We start from the raw sequence: 20,470 nt of genomic DNA, 5'->3' as shown, positions 1-20,470 counted from the left end.
GGCGACACTTGTGGGCTGCCCCCCAAAATCACTACACAAAAGATGCATTTCACTGTGCGTTTCGATGTACATGTGACTAATAAAGATCTTACAAAAAAGGGTCTCAGCCCGAAACATCGACTGTTTATTTCCCTCCATAGATGCAGCCTGACCCACTGAGTTCCTCCTGCATTTTGTGCAGTTCCAACCTTTATCTCTAAATCATTTTTTGATATTATTGATTCTAAAATTCGTTCATCTATATGGCATAATAAAAACCCAAGGTTAAGTAAGAAATATTTACAGAAATTAAAAAAGGATGGCGATATGGCTTTGCCTAACTTTAGATTTTACTATTGGGCAATTAATATTCGAAACAGTTTTTTGGACACAAGATTTAGATGTAACTCAATGTCCACGATGGGTGTATCTTGAGCGTGAGTTAGTGCAAGGGTTTTCATTGGCTTCTATCTTAGGGGCCTCGCTCCTCTTTGCACTTACTAAATTGTATAAACAAATGATTAATCCAACAACTAAACACACAATACGAATATGGTTTCAATTTCGTAAATGTTTGGACTGAATACATTTATCTTATCAAGTCCTATTCCATCGAATTTTTTTCTTTCAACCATCTAGAATTGATCGAGCTTTTCTTTTATGGAAAACGAAGGGAGTAACATGTTTTCGTGATCTATTCGTTGATGGCTGTTTTTTGTCTTTTGAACAGCTGTCTAATAAATACAATTGCCTGGATCACATTTTTTTTAGATATTTACAGATTAGAAACTTTTAAAATGTTACTCTACCTACTTTCCTGATATTACATCCAATTGAAATTACAGAAAAATTTTTCAGTTTTAACCCTTATCAGAAGGGCTTGATAGCAATAATTTATGATTCGATAATGAAAATACGTTTAGGGATACCGGATAAAATCAAGAATGAATGGGAAAGAGAACTTCAGATACGTCTACCTGTAGAGACATGGAAGGAAATTCTTCAGTAAGTTAATATCTCTTCAATGTGTGCTAGACACTCTCTAAAACAGTTTAAGGTGGTTCATAGGGCCCATATGTCTAAGAATAAGTTAGCTTGCTTTTACAACCATATAAATCCTATCTGTGATAGATGTAATTTGGAGGTGGTTTCCCTGACACATATGTTTTGGTCCTGCCCTCTTTTGGAAAAGTATTGGAAAGACTTTTTTGATATCATTTCAGTGGTATTGAATATTGATTTACAACCACATGCTATTACTGCAATTTTTGGGTTGCCAGTGATGGATTCTGGCCGTTTATCTGCCTCAGTTTGTCGTATGATTGCATTTGTTACATTAGTAGCCAGAAGATCCATTCTATTTAAATGGAAAGATCCTAAACCTCCTACTACATTACAATGGTTTTCCCAAACTATAACATGTTTAAACTTAGAAAAAATTAGGAGCGGTACTGTTGATCCTTCAGTTAATTTTGAAGAAACTTGGAGCCCATTTATCCAGCATTTTCATATGATGTAAGCTGACCTTTTCTGAATCCTTCTCAATAATCTTCTGTTCGAATATAGAGGAGCGGAGTTAATGACATAATTATTTTTTAATCGATGAAATATGACAGCCCAGCTTTTGTTTAGTTCTTGGTTAGTTTTTGTTTATTATTGCCATTCATTTTGTTTTGTTACTTTTTTTTAGTTTGGAGTTTTTTTTCTCATATAATCAAATTTCTTTTAGATCTTTTTCATGTTCAATTATTAAGAGATTGGGAGGTTCAGATTATAAATTTTACTCTCTATGTCTGTATACATTAACTGTTATTACTGTAATCCCGATCTCTTTGTATAATTACTGTTGTTATGTATACTAATTTGAAATTAATAAAAAGGTTGAAAATGAAAAGCATTTTGTGTGTGTTCTCCAGATTCCAGCATCTGCAGAATCTCTTGTCTCTACCTCTTGGTCTTGGTTCCCCAACCCTGGGAAAAAGACAGTGTGCATACACCCTATCTATGCCCCTCATGACTTCATACATCTCAATAAGATCACCCCTTGTTCTCCTACACAGCAATGACAAAAGTCCCAACCTGCTCAACCTCTCTCCATAACTCAGTCCTTTGAGTCCCGGCAACATCCTCATAAATCTCCTTTGTGCTCTTTCTGGCTTAATGGCATCTTTCCTGTAGCAAGGTGACCAAAACTGAACACAATACCCCAAATGCGGCCTCACCAACACCTTGTACAACTGCAACATAACATCCCAACTCCTGTACGTGGTGCACTTTACACAGTGAGTGCTTTGGATGTGGGGGTTGGTGGAGGGAGAGCCAACTGTGGCATTCAGCAAGAAGTATTTGAAGGCAAGGGATTTGCAACTATTGGGAGTGGGTGCAGGCTCACTTGGCTGAATAGTGTCTTTCTGTGCCTCAAGCATTCTGTTCTTCTCGATGCTGCCATCAGGCAGGAGGTACAAGGGCCTGAAGACCCACACCTCAAAGTTCAACAACAGCTTCTTCCCCACTGCCGTCAGGTTCTTGAACCCACCTGAAAAACCTTCACACTACCTCGGACTATATTTCATTTTCTCTCTCTCAAGTTGCACTAATGCTGTTAAGTTGTTGTGTAAGTTATGTATAAGTTTTATTAATTTAAGGTTATGTTATGTTTGTCATGTCTGTAACGGACTGAGCTGCTGCTGCAAAAAGATCATTTTCACGGCATTTATACCCTGGGTATGTCTGCCTACGACAATAAACTTGAACTTAAATTACCTATGATTCCATTTTCTCCCTCCAAACTAAACCTTGTTCATAAACTTTGAAATTATACAATGCAGGATGTTTCTCTCATATCATTCACTGTGCCAAGTGTGCCATTACACTCACATTATGTTCAAACAACATCAACTTTTCATCCTCAAGCATTGCAGCCATGAGCTATTCGAGAGGCTGTTACAGAGACCTTCCCCACAGAGGCTGCACTGAGCTTCAGTGCATCCCTCATCACGTACTCCTGCAGCCTGGGATGTGGCAATCGGCACATACCTGGCAAGGGAGAGACCGTGATCAGAAAGGCAGTTCTCCCCACTCAAGCGGCTACCTGATGAGAGCTTAACCTGCTGACACAGAGGAGGATCCTAATGCTGACTGGGAAACCAGTCTAACTCCTCTGTTCAGCAATCACATCAGGATGGTGGCAGCAACGAGCACCTCGGGAGGACGGATCTGCAACACGGTCCAACTGACGGTGAAAGATCTCAGTGAAGGGAACCCTTTCACGTGGGACCTCTTCATTAGAAAGGTCTTGTTGGATACTTACAAGTTTGAGGTGAAGGACATCTACTGCCTCCAGTACTTCGTGGGTAATGAATACTTCGACGTTACCTTCAAGCACCCTCAGCACATACTCCTGCAGCCTGGGATGTGGCAGTCGGCAGCGTTCATTGACAGACGCCTCCTTACACTGGAAGAACAACGGGTTTCAGTCACACCTTTCACTGAGGTGATGACCTTCCAACAGCAAACCTGCGCCATGTACAGCAAGCCCGTCCTTGGGAGAGGGGGCACTGCTCCCACAGTCCCAATCCTTGTTGCACCTTGTCTGGCTACCCTAGCCAGTTCTCAGCACACACTCTAGCACCTCCGAACCAGTTCCCTGGCACCTGCAGTTGCTCAGACATACAACGTAGTGAACATAGAACATAGACCTGACGGTGAAGGGGACGGGGGGATGGGGGGTCGGTTGGGCCAGTTGTCATAGAGTCAGAGAGTCATACAGCACAGAAACAAGCCCTTCGGCCCAACTGGTCCATGCCGACCAAGATCCTCATCCAAGCTGGTCCCAGTTACCCAAGTTTGGCCCACATCCCTCTAAACCCTTCCTATCCATGTACCTGTCCAACTGTCTTTTAAATGTTGTTATTGGCATCTCATTCCATAGATGGATACCACCATTTGTGTGTAAAAAGAAAGTTGCCCCTCGGGTTCCTATTAACTCTTTCCCTTCTCACCTTAAATTTATGCCTTTTAGTTCTTGATTCCCCAACCCTGGGTAAAACACTGTGCACATTCACCATGTCCCTCCACAATGGACACCATCTCCCTGGCCCTACACTCAGCTCTGGAGCATCTGGACAGTAAAGGCACCTACGTTAGACTATTGTTTATTGACTGCAGCTCTGCCTTCAATATTATAATCCCAAGCAAACGTCACCAAACTCCGAGACCTGGGACTCAACACCTCCCTCAGTAACTGGATCCTTGACTTTCTGACCAACAGACCACATTCAGTGAGGATAGGCAGCAACACCTCCGGCACGATTATTCTCAACACTGGTGCCCCACAAGGCTGCGTCCTCAGCCCTCTACTCTACTCCCTATACACTCATGACTGTGTGGCCAGATTCTGCTCTAACTTCATCTACAAGTTTGCAGATGATACCACCGTTGTAGGCCGTATCTCAAATAACGATGAGTCAGAGTACAGGAAGGAGATAGAGAGCTTAGTGACATGGTGTCATGACAACAATCTTTCCCTCAATGTCAGCAAAACAAAAGAGCTGGTCATTGACTTCAGGAAAGGGGGCGGTGTACATGCACCTGTCTACATCAATGGTGCTGAGGTTGAGAGGGTTGACAGCTTCAAGTTCCTGGAAGTGAACATCACCAACAGCTTGTTCACAAGATCACAAGACAAAGGAGCAGAAGCAGGCCATTTGGCCCATCGAGTCTGCTCCATGAGCTTAAGCTAATACTATTACTATCTAGCCCCAATTTCCAGCCTTATCCCCATATCCCTTGATACCTTGACCAATTAGATACCTATTAATCTCCTCCTTAAACGCCTCCAGTGACTGGGCCTCCACAGCTGTATGCGGCAAAGAATTCCACAAATTCACTACTCTCTGGCTAAAGAAATTTCTTTTCATTTCTGTTTTAAACCAGTACCCTCTAATTCTAAGATTGTACCCTCTAATCCTGGACTCACCCACCAGGGCAAACAGCTTCACCACATCTACTCTGTCCAGTCCTTTCAACGTTTGAAATGTTTCTATGAGGTCCCTTCTCATTCTTCTGTACTCCAGTGAGTACAGTCCAAGAGCCGACAAACGCTCATCATAAGTAAGCCCTTTCATTCCGGGAATCATCCTCGTAAATCTTTTCTGAACCCTCTCCAACATCAGCACATCCTTCCTAAGATACAGGGCCCAAAACTGCGCACAGTACTCCAAATGAGGCCTCAACACTTCCTTACTTTTATACTTTATACCTCTCGAAATGAATGCCAACATAGCATTCGCTTTCTTGACCACCGATCTGACCCGGTGGTTAACCTTTAGGGTATCCTGTACGAGTACCCCCAAGTCCCTTTGTACTTCTGTACTTTGAATTTTCTCCCCATTTAGGTAATAATCTGCCCATTTATTTCTGTTTCCAAAGTGTACAACTGCACATTTCTCAACATTGAATCTCATCTGCCATTTCCTTGCCCATTCTCCTAAACTATCTAAGTCTCTCTGCAACCTTCCTGTCTCCTCAATACTCTCTACTCCTCCACCCATCTTGGTGTCGTCTGCAAACTTAGCCACAAAACCATTTAGTCCATCATCCAAATCATTAATGTACAAAGTAAAAAGAAGCAGCCCCAACACCGATCCCTGCGGAACATCACTAGTAACCGGCAGCCAACCAGAACAGGATCCCTTTATTCCTACCCTTTGCTTTCTGCCAACCAGCCAATGCTCCACCCGTTCCAATATCCCACCTGAAATCCCACGAGCTCTCATCTCATTAATCAGTCTCTTGTGAGGCACCTTGTCGAAGGCCTTTTGAAAGTCTAAATACACAACATCCACAGCCTCTCCCTTATCCACCCTACCTGAGATTTCCTCAAAAAACTCCAATAGGTCGGTCAGGCAGGATCTTCCCTTCAGGAAACCATGCTGGCTTGGGCCTATCTTGCCTTGTACCTCCAAGTATTCCATAACCTCATCCTTGAGGATTGATTCCAATAACTTACCCACCACCGATGTCAGACTAATAGGTCTGTAATTTTCTTTATGCTGCCTCCCACCCTTCTTATACAGTGGAACTACAACTGTTCTGGTCCAAGCATATAGAAGCCACAGCCAAGAAAGCTCACCAGCACCTCTACTTCCTCAATAGGCTAAAGAAATTCGGCATGTCCCCTTTGACACTCACCAACTTTTATCGATACACCATAGAAAGCATCCTATCTGGATGTATCACGGCTTGGTACAGCAACTGTTCTGCCCAGGACCACAAGAAACTGCAGAGAGCTGTGGACACAGCCCAGCGCGTCATGGAAACCAGCCTCCCCTCCATGGACTCTGTCTATGCCTCTCGCTGCCTTGGTGAAGCAGCCAGCATAATCAGAGACCAGACCCACCTGGGTCATTCTGTCTCATCTCCTCTGCCATCAGGCAGAAGTTACAGGAGCCTGAGGGCACGTACCACCAGGCTCAAGGACAGCTTCTATCCCATGGTGATAAGACTATTGAACAATTCCCTTACACGATGAGACGGACTCTTGACCTCACAATCTACCTTGTTTGACCTTGCACCTTATTGTCTACCTGCAATGCACTTCCTCTGTAACTGTGACACTTTACTCTGTATTCTGTTATTGTTTTACCCTGTACTACCTCAATGCACGGTGTAATGAATTGATCTGTATGATCAGTATGCAGGAATAAGTTTTTCACTGTACCTTGGTACAAGTGACAATAATAAACCTATACCAATACCAATACCCTCCACTGAAATCCTCTTCACATATTCGTTCTGTCCTTCAGAGCTCTCTGCTACCCACCCCATTGTGATTATGTTCTCCTGGAAATTTCTTTTGAACGTAATTACATTAATCCCAGACAATTGTTCTGGTCCCTTTGTCTTTTGAGCAGGTTCAGTCATTGATACTCTCCCACAGACGGGGGCGACTTGATTTGCTGAGCGGTTCCAGCATTGTCTGTTCTTATTGCCGTTTGACAAATTGCCACATGCGAGAACCACCGGCAATTGGAACCTGCTGGATCAAGCAGCAGCATGGCTAAAAAAATCCAACAAGAGAATGAAAGCAGACTGCAATTTATCTTTCCGACTGGCGGGAAGTTTACAGTGGTGTTCCCCAGGGAACCGTTACTCTGCGCTTACGTATTGGTAACCTGGATGAACATATTGCGCACCAGTCAAAGGTCTTTGATAAAACACCACCTAACAGGCTAGTTTATCAAATGTGCATTAACTTTGCACTAATTCATCCCTTGAGATGAAAATGTTATGTTTGCATTGTGATGTATTGAGCTACAAAGTGAAAGGAAGGATATGTCAAGCTTTAAAGGTTGCTAAAGTATGTCATGCATTGGAAACTTATCATATGTTGGCATAGAAATGGGAAATGTATCAGCTAGTCCAGAGGGTAGTAGAGTCATCCCATGGAAGGAGTGGAGAAAAGAGCTTAAAAACCAAAGTCAAAGTCAAAGTCGAGTTTATTGTCATCTGCACAAGTCCGTGTGTGCGCAGGTGCAATGAAAAACTTACTTGCAGCAGCATCACAGGCACAGAGCATCAGATCCACAACGTTCACAAGAAAATCATAAACTAACAATATAGATTATACAAAATTATACAAAACTATTGTTGAACATTGAGGTGTGGGTCTTCAGGCTCCTGTACCTCCTGCCTGATGACAGCATTGAGAAGAGGGCATGGCCCAGGATGGTGGAGGTCCCTGATGATGGATGTCACCTTCCTGAGACATCACCTCTTGTCGATGTCCTGGATGGTGGGGAGAACTGTACCCGCGATGGAACTATCTGAGTCCCACCACTCTCTGTAGCCTCTTGTGTTCCTGTGCATTGGAGATTCCAGACCAGGCCGTGATGCTACAGGTCAGAATGCTTTCCACTGTATATTTGCAGAGGTTTATCAGACTCTTCGATGCCATGATGAATCTCCTTAAGCTTCTGAGAAAGTAGACACACTGGCTCGCCTTCTTCATAGTTGCGTCTAAGTGGGCCTGGGAGAGATCCCCCGAGATGTTGGCACCCAGGAACTTGAAGTTGCTCACCATTTCCACCACAGACCCTTCAATGAGGACCGGTGTGTGTTGGCCTGACTTCCCTTTCCTAAAGTCCACAATCAGTTCCTTGGTTTTGCTGACATTGAGCACAAGGTTGTTGTTGCGACACCACTTGACCACCTGACCTAGCTCACTCCCATACGCTTCCTCATCACCATCTGTGATTCTGCCAACAGTGGTGTCATCAGCAATACCTCTCCCACAGTGTATAAAGGGTAGTCAGGGTCAGAGACACCTCCGAGCCTACCTACGATAGGACTTTTTGTGTGTCCCACCCTTATTATTTCTCCCAAAGTACATCACCTTGCACTTATCAGAGTTAAGTTCCATTGCTCTGCCCCTTACCATAGATCAATGTTATTCCATTACCCTGTACTGGTCCAACCATGTAGACGTCTCGGCCCTGTAAGCTCACCAGCACCTCTACTTCCTCAGGAGGCTAAAGAAATTTGGCACGTCCCCCTTGACACTCACCAACTTGTGTCGATGCACCGTAGAAAGCATCCTATCCGGATGCACCACGGGTTGGTATCGAAGCTCCTCGGCCTGGAACCGCAAGAAACTGCAGAGAGTTGTGGACACAGCTCAGCACATCACGGAAACAGCCTCCCTTCCATGGACTCTGTCTATACCTCTCACTGTCTTGGTGAAGCAGCCAGCATAATCAAAAACCCCACCAACCCAGGTCATTCTCTCTTCTCCCCTCTCCCATCAGCCAGAAGATATAGGAGCCTGAGGGCACATACCACCAGGCTCAAGGACAGCTTCTATCCCACTGTGATAAGACTATTGAACGGTTCCCTTATATGACGAAATGGACTCTTGACCTCACAATCTGCCTTGTTATGACCTTGCACCTTATCGTCTACCTGCAATGCACTTCCCTGTAGCTGTGACATTTTACTCTGTATTCTGTTATTGTTTTACCCTATACTACCTCAATGCACTGCGTAATGAATTGATCCGAATGAACGGTATGCAAGACAAGTTTTTCACTGTACCTCGGTACAAGTGACAATAATAAACCAACACCAATACCATTATTCTGTAGACTACAGCTATGCTCCTCACTATCAACAACATCACCGACTTTCGTGTCATCTGCAAATTTACTAACACCTCCTACATTCATACCCAAGTTGTTAACATATATAGCAAACATCAATAGCCCTGCATTGACCTCAGAGCTACACCGCTGGTCATAGGCTTCCAGTCATAGAACCACCTTCCACCCTCTGCCTCCTGTTGTCAAACCAGTTTCAGATCCTATTTGCCGACTTGCCCTGGATCCCATGGGCTCTAACCTTTTGGACTAATTTCTTTGTGGAACCTCGTTAAAAGGCCTTGCTGAAGTCCTGTAGATGACACACAGTCATAGATTTATGGACTAATACAGCACGGAAATAGGCCCTTCAGCCCAACTTGTCCATGCCAACCAAGATACCCATCTAAGGAGGTGCTACCTCAAGAAGGCAACATACATCATCAAAGGTCCCCACCATCCAGGCCATGCCATCTTCTTGCAGCTACCATTCAGCAGGAGGTACAGAAGTAGTGAGTGGAATGATACAGGGGTCGCTGCTGAGCCCGCAACTGTTTACGATATCACAATTTGGAAGAGAGGATCAAGTGTAGCGTATCTAAGTTTGCTGATGACACTAAATTGAGAGGAAAAGCAAATTGTGCAGAGGATGTGGAGTGTCTGCAGAGAGATATAGATAGGTTAACTGAGTGGGCAAGGGTCTAGCAGATGGAGTAGAATGTTGGTAAATGTGAGTTCATCCACTTTGGAAGGGAAAATAGGAGATGAGATTATGATATAAATGGTGAAAGATTGTAGCATACTGTTGTGCAGAGGGACTCGGGAGTGCTTGTGCATGAATCGCAAAAGGTTGGTTTGCAGGTGAAACAGGTTATCAAGAAGGCAAATGGAACGTTGACCTTCATTGCTGGAGGGATTTAATTTAAGAGCAGGGAGGTTATGCTGCAACTGTACAGGGTACTGGTGAGGCTGCACCTGGAGTACTGCGTGCAGTTCTGGTCTCCTTACTTGAGGAAGGATAGACTGGCTTTGGAGGCAGTGCAGAGGAAGTTCACCAGGTTGATTCCAGAGATGAGGGGGTTACTCCATGAGGAGAGATTGAGTTGCCTGGGACTATACCCGGTGGAATTCAGAAGAATGAGAGGGGATCTCATGGAAACATATGAAAGGAATAGATAAGATAGAGGGAGGAAAGTTGTTTCCACTGGTAGGTGAGACTAGAACTAGGGGTCATAGCCTCAAGATTCATGGGAATAGATGTAGGACGGAGATGAGGAGAAACTGCTTTTCCCAGAGAGTGGTGAATCTGTGGAATTCTCTGCCCAGGGAAGCAGTAGAGGCTGCCTCATTAAATATATTTAAGACACAGTTAGATAGATTTTTGCACAGTGGGGGAATTAAGGGCTATGGGGAAAAGGCAGGTAGGTGGAGCTGAGTCCATGGACAGATCAGCCACGATCTTATTGAATGGCGGAGCAGGCTCGATGGGCCAGATGGCCTCCTCCTGCTTCTATTTCTTATGTTCTTAAGCCTGAAGTCCCACACCACCAGGTTCAAGACCAGCTACTTCTTTCAACCATTTGGTTCTTGAAACAACCTGCACAACCTAATCACCACAGTTTAGCAACACTGTGACCACTTTGATCACTTTGCACTAAAATGGACTTGGATTTTTTTATTCTAATTATGTTCTTTCTTTTAAAATTTGTGTTCAATTAATGTTTAATTTATGTTTTTCTTGTGAATGCTGCTTGTCTGATGCTCTGTGCCTGTGATGCTGCTGTAAGTAAGTTTTTCATTGCACCTGCGTACACATGGACTTGTGCAGATGACAATAAACTCCACTTTGATTTTGAAGCTAGTCCCATTTACCATAGAACCATAGAACAATACAGCACAATACAGGCCCTTCGGCCCACCATGTTGTGCCGTCCTTCAAACCATACTTAAGACTATCTAACCCCCTCCTCCCACATATCCCTCTATCTTAAATTCCTCCATATGCTTATCTAATAATCTCTTGAACTTGACCAATGTATCAGCCTCCACCACCACCCCAGGCAGTGCATTCCATGCCCCAACCACTCTCTGGGTGAAAAACCTCCCTCTGATATCCCCCTTGAACTTCCCACCCATTACCTTAAAGCCATGTCCTCTTGTATTGAGAATTGGTGCTCTGGGAAAGAGGCGCTGGCTGTCCACTCTATCTATTCCTCTTAATATTTTGTACACCTCTATCATGTCTCCCCTCATCCTCTTTCTCTCCAATGAGTAAAGCCCCAGCTCCCTCAGTCTCTCCTCATAATCCATACTCTCTAATCCAGGCAGCATCCTGGTAAATCTCCTCTGCACCCTTTCTAATGCCTCCACATCCTTCCTATAATGAGGTGACCAGAATTGGACACAGTGCTCTAAGTGTGGTCTAACCAGAGTTTTGTAAAGCTGCATCATTACTTCGCTGCTCTTAAACTTGATGCCCCGACTTATGAAAGCTAACATCCCATAAGCTTTCTTAACTACCCCATCCATCTGTGTGGCAACTTTCAGTGATCTGTGGATATGAACCCCCAGATCCCTCTGCTCCTCTACACTGCCCAGAATCCTGCCATTTACCTTGTACTCTGCCTTGGAGTTTGTCCTTCCAAAGTGCACCACCTCACACTTCTCTGGATTGAACTCCATCTGCCACTTGTCAGCCCAGCTCTGCATCCTATCAATATCCCTCTGTAAGCTTTGACAATCCTCCACACTATCCACAACACCACCGATCTTTGTGTCATCTGCAAACTTGCCAACCCACCCTTCCACCCCCTCATCTAAGTCGTTAATAAATACCACAAAAAGTAGAGGTCCCAGAACTGATCCCTGCGGGACGCCACTGGTCACAGCCTCCAATCCAAATGCACTCCCTCCACCACAACCCTCTGCTTTCTACAGGCAAGCCAATTCTGAATCCACACGGCCAAGCATCCCTGGATCCCTTGGCCTCTGACCTTCTGAAGAAGCCTACCATGCGGAACCTTGTCAAACGCCTTACTAAAATCCATGTAGACTACCCTCATCAATCTTCCTGGTCACCTCCTCAAAGAACCCTATCAGGCTTACCAATTAAAGAACATGATCATTGCCCAAGTTCGACCCGTATCCCTTTAAACCTTTCCTAACCACTTCCTCCAGCAGCTCGTTCCACATGTGCACCACCCTCTGTGTGAAAAAAATTGTGCCTCAGGTCCTACTAAATCTTTCCCCTCTCGCTTTACATCAACCACACTGTCCTCAGTACATAACAATATATTTTGTTACCTTCTTGAAAAATTGAGTCACTTTGGTCAGACAGGAGACACAAAAGTTTACAGATGCTGGAATCTGGAGCAACAAACAAAGTGCTGGAGGAACTCAGCGGGTCAGGCAGCATCTGTGGAGGGAAATGGATTTCCCCTCAATATTATCTCCATATTCCCTCCATAGATGCTGTCTGACCTGCTGAGTTCCTCCAGCTTTGTGTGATGGTCTGATAGGATCTCTCCCCAACAAAACCAGACTGTCTATCCCTGACTAATCCCTGTCTCTCCAAGTGCAGATTCACTCCGTCCTTCAGAATTATGGACACCAGCCTCTCCTCCTCGGACTCTTGTCTTTACCTCTCGTTGTCTTGGTGAAGCAGCCAGCATAATCAAAGACCCCACCCACCCGGGTCATTCTCTCTTCTCTCCTCTTCCATCAGGTAGAAGATACAGGAGCCTGAGGGCACGTCCCACCAGACTTAAGGACAGCTTCTACCCCACTGTGATAAGACTATTGAACGGTTCCCTTATACAATGAGATGGACTCAGACCTCACGATCTACCTTTTTGTGACCTTGCACCTTATTGCACTGCACTTTCTCTGTAGATGTGAGACTTTACTCTGTACTGTTATTGTTTTTACCTGTACTACATCAATGCGCTCTGTATTAACCCAATGTAACTGCACTGTGTAATGAATTGACCCGTACGATCGGTATGCAAGACAAGTTTTTCACTGTCCCTCGGTACAAGTGACAATAATAAACCAATACCAATACCAATACCAATTTTCCCGACTGCTGATCTTGCCTCCTGAGGAAGTAGAGGCGCTGTTGAGCTTTCTTGGCCGTGGTGTCTACGTGGATGGACCAGGACAGTCTAACAGAATAATGTAGATCTATGGTAAGGGGACAGAGGAATGGAATTTAACTCTGATAAGTGTGAGGTGATGTACTTTGGGAGAAATAATAAGGGTAGGATGCACACGGTGAAAGTCCTGTCATAGGTAGGCTCGGAGGTGTCTCTGACCCTGACTACCTGTTATTCCCTGTGGGAGAGGTGTTGTCGATGACACCACTGTTGTTGGTAGAATCACGGATGGTGGTGAGGAAGCGTACGGGAGTGAGATATGTCAGGTGGCAGAGTGGCGTCGCAACAACGACCTTGTGCTCAACATCAGCTCACAGGACTGTAGTTCCTGGCTTATCCCTGCTGCCCTTCTTGAACAAAGGAGCAAGCAAAAGCAGAAGCTTCAGTCAATAACTAATTCCACATTCCTTGCAGGAAGATTTCACCTCAGCTCTGTCAGGTCACAGGCAGCTGGTGTGTTAAGTGGATTCTGATAGACAGAACCATCAGCTGCCTGGTGACTCCCAGAGCTCAGTCGCATTCCTGTCTTGGATCCCTTTGAAATACAAGTGATTCTGTTGGGTTGGGAGACCAGATAAGAGAGAACAGCATCTGGCAACTTCATTTCATTAAGAAGGCAATTGGTAATTGGTTTATTATTGACATATGTACCGAGATACAGTGAAAAGCTTTTGTCTGCGTGTCATCCATGCAGGTCATTCCGTACGTAAGTACATCGAAGGAACACAAAAGAAAATCAATAACAGAATGCAGAATAAAGTGTTACAGTTACAGAGAAAGTGCAGTGCAGGCAGACAATAAGGTGCAAGGGCCACATCAAGGTAGACTGTGAGAACAAGGGTTCATTTTTATCATATAAGGCTATTGACGATCACTCAATACTCTTATAACAGCGGGATAGAAACCATAGAAACCATAGAACAATACGGCACAATACAGGCCCTTTGGCCCACCATGTTGTGCCGCCCTTCAAACCACACCTAAGACTATCTAACCCCTTCCTCCCACATATCCCTCTAACTTAAATTCCTCCATATGCTTATCTAACAATCTCTTGAACTTGTCCAATGTATCAGCCTCCATCACCACCCCAGGCAGCACATTCCATGCACCAACCACTCTCTGGGTGAAAAACTTCCCTCTGACATCTCCCTTGAACTTCCCACCCAATACCGTAAAGCCATGTCCTCTTGTTTTGAGCATTGGTGCCCTGGGAAAGAGGTGCTGGCTGTCCACTCTATCTATTCCTCTCAATATCTTGTACACCTTTATCATGTCTCCTCTCATCCTCCTCCTCTCCAATGAGAACAGCCCTAGCTCGTTTAGTCTCTCCCCATAATCCATACTCTCCAATCCAGGCAACATCCTGGTAAATCTCCTCTGCACCCTTTCCAATGCTTCCACATCCTTCCTATAATGAGGCGACCAGAACTGGACACAGTACTCCAAGTGTGGCCTAACCAGAGTTTTGTAAAGCTGCATCATCACTTCGCGGCTCTTAAACTGTCCTTGAGCCTGGTGGTACGTGCTTTCAGACCTTTGTATCTTCTGCCCAATGGGAGGAAGGAGAAGAGAGAATGTCCGGGGTGGATGGGGTCTTTGATTATGCTGGCTGCTTTACCGAGGCAGCGGGAAGTGTAGACAAGAGTCCATGGAGGGGAGGCTGGTTTGCGTGACGGACTGGGCTGTGTCCACAACTCTCTGAAACTTCTTGCGGTCTTGGGCAGAGCAGTTGCCGTACCAAGCTGTGATGCTTTCAGTGGTGCACCTGTAAAAGTTGGTGAGCTGTGGCTAACAATGACTAAAGCATCCAAAGCTTTAGTGGGCTATCCATCAAAGAAATTCAGAGAGCAGCTCCTCCCCTATAACTGAACAATGGGTCCACGTCCATAGATCCCTCAAGGTTGCCTCACAGGTCAATAGGGTTGTTAAGAAGGCATATGGTGTGCCGACCTTCATTAGTCAGGGTATTGAGTTCAAGAGCCGTGAGGTAATATTTCAGCTCAATAAAACTCTGGTTAGACCACACTTAGAGTATTGTGTTCAGTTCTGGTTGCCTCATCATAGGAAGGATGTGGAAGCTTTAGAGAGGGTGCAGAGGAGATTTATCAGGATGTTGTCTGGATTGCAGAGCATGTCTTATGAGGATAGGCTGAGTGAGCTAAGGCTTTTCTCTTTGGAGAGAAGGAAGATGAGAGGTGACTTGATAGAGGTGTACAAGATGATAAGAGGCATAGATCGAGTGGACAGTCAGAGACTTTTTCCCAGGGCGACAATGGATAATATGAGGGGGCATAATTTTAAGGTGATTGGAGGAAGGTATAAGGGGGATGTAAGTTTTTTACACAGAGAGTGGTGGGTGTGTGGAACGCACTGCCTGCAGAGGTTGTGGGGGCAGATACATTAGGGACTTTTAAGAGACTCTTAGATAGACACATGAATGATAGAGAAATGGGGGACTATGTGGAAGGGAAGGGTCAGATAGATCTTAGAGCAGGATAAAATGTCTACATAACATTGTCAGCCAAAGGGCCTGTACTGTGCTGTAATGTTCTATGTTCTATGTTCTATATTTGCAGAAACACTTGAAAAAGATTGGGGTCCACACTGTCCGTTGGGGACCGGAGGGGAAATCCCATTGTGTCTGCCTCTCTGGGTTTGCACAGTCCGAGCTTGTGGAAATCTGCCAGGATTCCTTGCTCCTGGTCGTTCTGTGGGCTCCTGAGGGTGTGGTCTGATGGTTACAGTGGAGTCGGGTGGGTAGGGGAGGGAGGGAGAAACAGAGAAATCGCGGTGATTCATCCATCTCAAGCACAGCGGACACCATGGTCACTGCATGACAGCTCAGGGGAAACCCATTACCACACAGTAGCCAATCCAAAGTTTTACACAGCTGCAACATGGAGCATAGAACATAGAACAGTACAGCGCAGGAACAGGCCCTTCAGCCCACCATGTCTGTGCTGAACACAATTCCAAATTAAACTAAATCCCTTCTGTCTGCACGTGATCCACATCCCTCCATCCCCTGCATATTCACGTTCCTAATTAACAGCCTCTCAAACCCCTCTATTGTATCTGCCTCCACCACCACCCCTGGCAGCCTGTTCCAGGCACCCACCACTTTCTGTGTAAAAAAACTTGCCTCACATATCTCCTTTAAACTTTCCCCCTCTCACCTTAAATGCATGTCCTCTGGTATTTGACATTTCTACCCTGGGAGAAAGATTCTGACTGTCTACCCTATCTATACCTTTCATAATTTTATAAATTTCTCTCCCTCAGCCTCCAGAGAAAACAACCCAAGTTTGCCTGACCTCTCCTTATACTCTGTAATCTAGGCAGCATCCTGGTGAACCTCTTCCGTCCCCTTTTCAAAGCATCCACATCCTTCCTGTAATGGAGCGACCAGAACATCACACAATACTGCACGTGTGGACAAACCAAAATTTTATACAGCTGCAACCTGACTCTTACACTCAATGGCCTGACTGATGAAGGCAAGCATGCCCTATGCTTTCTTTACCACCCTATCTACTTGTGTGGCCACTTTCAGGGAGCTGTGGACTTGGACGCTAAGATCCCTCTGTACATCAAATACGACTTCCTGACTTTTATAGTCAAGTCAGTAAAATATTGCTGGTGATGAAAGATGAATTCTTCTCCCTCCACAGATGCTGCCTGACCTGCTGAGTGTTTCCAGCACCTTTCAAAGTCAAAGTCGAGTTAATTGTCACATGCACAAGTACATGTACGTACAGGCGCAATGAAAACCTTACTGCAGCAGCATCACATACTTAATCCCGGGATGTGCTCACCACTGGTAACTCAACTCGTGGGTTTAAGTGTCGATGGGTGCTCGATGGTCGGCAGAGACACCAGGGCCTGTTTCTGTGCTGTAAACTCTACCATTACCCATCTGATGGATCGCTGAACTGTAGTGAGCTGGACTATTTCAGAGAGGCCAGTCAACAGCCAATCACGTTGGTGGGCCTGGAGTCACATATAGACCAGAGAGGGCTTGGTTCTTCCTCCCCTGAAGGCCTAGAGTGAGGGAGCTTCCCAGTCACCAATTCTGAAACTAGCTTTTAATTCCAAATTCATTTAACTGAGGTAGTTATAACTCCCCAGTCACTGTACCAGGAGGTGTACACAAACAGACAGGACAGTTTGCAGGACTCTAGTCCTGGTTCAGACCCTGGGGTTATTCCCCTGTAGAGATTCAGACTGTTGTTTCTCCCAACTTTCTCCTTGAAATCACTGCAACAAAGGACTGAGATGAAGTTATCCCGGTGCTCAGAGTTCTGCCTTGTCACAGTGACCCGTACAAGAGGGAACATCAAGTACAATCAGTTCAGGAAGCTGCAGAGGGAAAATTAATCTTGGGTGTCACTGCTCGTCAGTTCTCTCATTTCGACTCATCCTTCCTTCTTACTCTGGTGTCGGCATGGTTCTTTGTCAATGAGAAGCTTTTCCAGTGGTCTGAAAGGAAAGGTGGTGGCTTGGTTTAATGTACTCTAACTTGGCTGCTTCTCTCTGAAGTGGAATATAGCAATCTAGGAATAGGCCGCCATGTCCCTTGAACATTCTCTGAATTCAGTCAGGCCACGGCTGATTCCTGACCTACTTCCCCACTTCCAGCCCTCGAACTGGCCTAGGGAAGGCAAGTAACTACACTCTGGAGAAAGACTCACTGCCCTGTGAGTGAAGAAATGCCTCCGCATCGCACTTCCTGAGCTGAATGCCCTGTGTGGATACAGTGGCGTGTCGGTTATGTTACTGGGCTAGCAGCCAAAGCTCTGGACCACGAATCAAGTTAGAGACCCATAGAGTCAGGCAGCACAGAAACAGGCCCTTTGGCCCACAATGTCCATGGTGACCATCAAATAAGATAAGATTTCTTTATTAGTCACATGTATATGGAAACACACAGTGAAATGCATCTTTTGCATAGAGTGTTCTGGGGGCAGCCCGCAAGTGTCGCCATGCTTCTGGCACCAACATAGCATGCCCACAACTTCCTAACCCGTACGTCTTTGGAATGCAGGAGGAAACTGGAGCACCCGGAGGAAACCAACGCAGACACGGGGAGAACAAACAAACTCCTTACAGACAGCAGCCGGAATTGAACCCGGGTCGCTGGCGCTGTAATAGCGTTACGCTAACCGCTACACTACCATGCCTGACTATCTGTATAATATGTTAATACCTATCTGTATTAATGCAATTACTATCACTTGGTCCGTGACCTTCTGTGCCTTGGTGATTCAAATGCTCATTCAGAGACTTCTTAAATGCTTTGAGAATCTCTGCCTCCACCAACCCCTCAGACAATGCGTTCCAGGTTCCAACCCCGCCCCCCCCCCCCCCCCCAGGGTGAAATACGTTCTTCCTCAGATGCCTGCACGGAACTTTCTCTGTAACTGTAACACTATATTCCTATTCGGATGCATCACGGCTTGGGATAACAACTGCTCTGCCTGTGACCACAAGAAACTGCAGAGAGCTGTGGACACATCTCAGCACATCACGGAAACCAGCCTCCCCTCCATGGACTCTGTCTACACTTCTCACTGCCTCGGTAAAGCAGCCAGCATAATCAAAGACCCCACTCACCCCGGACATTCTCTCTTCTCCCCCCCCTCCCATCAGATACAAAAGCCTGAAAGCATGTACCACCAGGCTCAAGGACAGCTTCTATCCCACTGTTATAAGACTATTGAACGGTCCCCTAGTATGATAACATGTACTCTTGACCTCACAATCTACCTTGTTATGGCCTTGCACTTTATTGTCTGCCTGCACTGCACTTTCTCTGTAACTGTAACACTTTATTCTGCATTCTGTTATTGTTTTCCCTTGTACTACCTCGATGCACTGTGTAATGAAATGATCTGTATGGATGGCATGCAAAACAAAGCTTTTCACTGTACCTCAGTACATGTGACAATAATAAACCAATTACCAATTAAGCCTCTTACTCCTTACCTTAAATCTAACTGCTGATAGACATCTCTGCTAAGGAGAAAAGATTCTCACACTCTCCCCTATCTATGCCCCTCTTTATTTTGTACATTTCATTATTATCAGGTCCCCCTCAGCCTCCTCTGCATACCCAGCCTCTCCCGCCTCTCCTCAGAACTGAAACACTCCATCCCAGACAACATCTCAGTGAATCTCCTCTGCACCCTCCCCAGTGCAATCATATCTGTCTTACGGTGTGGTGACCAGAACTGCACACAGTACTCCAGGTGTGGCATAACCAAGGTTTGATAAAGTTGTACTGTAACCTTCCTGCTCTTGTATTCCATGCTCCTGCTAATGGAGACAATGCTTAACCGCCTTACCTTCCTGTGCTCTGCCTTGGATTTGTACACCTAGGTCGCTCTGTTACTCAGTAAATTGGTAAATTGGTTTACTATTGTCACACAGCTGAGGCTGAAGATGAAGCTTTGTGGGGCACCAGTGTTGAGAATAATCGTGCTGGAGGTATTGCTGCCTATCCTCACTGATTGCAGTCTGTTGGTCAGGAAGTCAAGGATCCAGTTGCAGAGGGAGGTGTTGAGTCCCAGGTCTTGGAGTCTGGAATTATTGTATTGAAGGCGGAGATGTAGTCAATAAACAACAGTCTAACGAAGGTGTCTTTACTGTCCAGATGCTCCAGAGATGAGTGTATGGTCAGGGATGTGGCTTCTGTCATAGACCTGTTTTGGCGATAGGTGAATTGCAGTGGGACGAGGTTGTCTGGGAGGCTGGAGTTGATGCGTGCCATGACCAGCCTCTTGAAGCACTTCATGATGGTGGATGTTAGAGCCATCAGTCGTTAGTCATTGAGGCACGTTACCTTGTAATTCTTAGGTACTGAGTTGATGGTGATCTTCTTAAAACAGGTGGGAATTACTTTCTGGGTAAGTACTTTCTGGGCTCTGACCTTTCATTGTGTATGTCCTATAAGTTCTCCTCACATTCCTCAGGAGTAAAATCTGCCCATCTTACTAACTCATCAATGTCATTCTGTATCCAAGGATGACCATCCTGACTAGCAACAACTCCACCCATAGTTGTGTCGTCTACACACATACTGACGAAACCCTCTACACTCGCATCCACATGGATATAACCAGCAGTAGCTAACCCAGCACCAGACCCTGCAGTCCACCACCGGTCACCAGTTCCAACCGTAAGAAACAACCCTCCTCCTCC

Source organism: Pristis pectinata, chromosome 3 (genome assembly GCF_009764475.1).
Source record: "Pristis pectinata isolate sPriPec2 chromosome 3, sPriPec2.1.pri, whole genome shotgun sequence".
Taxonomy (NCBI): domain Eukaryota; kingdom Metazoa; phylum Chordata; class Chondrichthyes; order Rhinopristiformes; family Pristidae; genus Pristis; species Pristis pectinata.
This window is presented reverse-complemented; position numbering follows the sequence as displayed.